The 1,744-nt window shown below is 37.0% G+C and overlaps 1 pseudogene; it reads left to right on the top strand.

The window, feature by feature from the left end:
- The first annotated feature begins 779 nt into the window (after nt 1-779).
- On the top strand, nt 780-916 carry LOC116665580 (annotated as a pseudogene).
- The last annotated feature ends 828 nt before the right edge of the window (nt 917-1,744 follow it).

Below are 1,744 nucleotides of genomic sequence, written 5' to 3'. Positions count from 1 at the left end.
TTTGTGTGTGTGTGTTTGCGTGTGTGTGTGAGCTTGGCTTTTTTAGATTCCATGTATAAGTAATACCATAGAGTGCTTGTCTTTCTCTGACTTATCTCATTTAGCATCATATGCTCAAAGTTCATTCGTTTTGTTCCAAGTGGCAGGATGTCTTCCCTTCTCATGGTTTAATAATACTCCATTGTGTGTACATGTCACATCTTTATCCATCATCCATTGATGGGCACTGAGGTTGTTTCCACATCTTGATCATTGTAAATATGCTGCAGTAAGCATGGGAGTGCATATATCTCTTCAAAATCCTGTTTTCATTTCCTTTGGGCATGTGCCCCGTGTGTATGAAATTGAATTGCTGAATCATATGGTCTATCTTTAATTTTCATAATGGTTGAACCAATTTATATATTCCTACCAACAGTGCGCAAAGTTTCCCTTTCTTCACAAAAGCTCACCAGCACTTGTTATCACTCGTCCGCTTGATGACAGCCATTCCACCAGGTGTGAGATGGTATCTCCTTGTGGTATTGATTTGTATTTTCCTGATGATTAGCAATGTTTGTATTTTTTAATTATCTAACATTAAAGATTCCTAAAAGACATTAAATAAGTCCGGTTTCCTCTCCTCAAAGAACATATAAAATAAAAATGCCTAAGGTCTAATAGTAACTTTCATAAATCACTAGTATTGGTTTGATGAGGTTGTATAAATAAGAACTCTTTTTGGATAGTATGTAAACAGAATGTATAAAGATCTATAACTGCACAAGATTGGAAGCTTGATACTTACCTGGCAGGGATGGTACCATGATCACGAAGGTGGTTTTCCCAGGGCGAGTCTTACCCTTTGCGCTCCACATGTAGGAAACTCGACTGCATAATTTGTGGTAGTGAGGGACTGTGTTCACACTCTCCCCTAAATAAAAAGAAAAAAAAAAAAGGTGGAAGAGATAGACTGGGATTTCAAAATTGTAGAATAGATAAACAAGATTATACTGTATAGCACAGGGAAATATATACAAGATCTTGTGGTAGCTCACAGAGAAAAAAATGTGACAATGAATATATACATGTTCATGTATAACTGAAAAATTGAGCTCTACACTGGAATTTGACACAACATTGTAAAATGATTATGAATCAGTAAAAAAATTTTTTAAAAAAAAGATTGGATACTTGAATTTCAATTTTGGGGAAAATGAACAGGAGAAGTTAAACTGATAAACAGACTGAAAATGACTAACAGGGAGAGAGAAGCTTGCCTACCACTGATTCATAATTTTCTGTTTATGTTAGTGCTACTAGACTCACTTTGTGTTGTTAGCATTAAACATGGCACGTGGTACCTAAAAGGAATGAGTAGATGGGCCAATGAGCATACTTTTTCTCTCTCTCTCAGACACAGGTTGGACAACAGAATCCAGATTAGAGCAGGAAGCCATGCGGCAGGGCTTAGACAAATGCACTTTGAATTATCTTTTGTTATGATCTTAGTATTTGAAGTGTTTCATAATAGCCCAAAGGCAGCTTTATTTTTGAAGACATAAAGTAAAACATTCAGAAACTAGCAATTTCATGGTTTCATAGAAACATAATTAATGGCTGGCCAAGTATGAAAAGGAGTCACACTGATGTTTTGCTAAATTTGTGTACTGGTATATTAGCCCTGGAAGAATTGTGTGCTCCCAAGTGACTGAGCTCTACCAGTAGAAGGTGGCTGCCCCTCCCGGCCTGGCCCAGAAGAGCC

This window comes from Camelus ferus, chromosome 8 (assembly GCF_009834535.1).
Source record: "Camelus ferus isolate YT-003-E chromosome 8, BCGSAC_Cfer_1.0, whole genome shotgun sequence".
NCBI classification, from domain to species: Eukaryota; Metazoa; Chordata; class Mammalia; order Artiodactyla; family Camelidae; genus Camelus; species Camelus ferus.
This window is presented reverse-complemented; position numbering and strand designations above follow the sequence as displayed.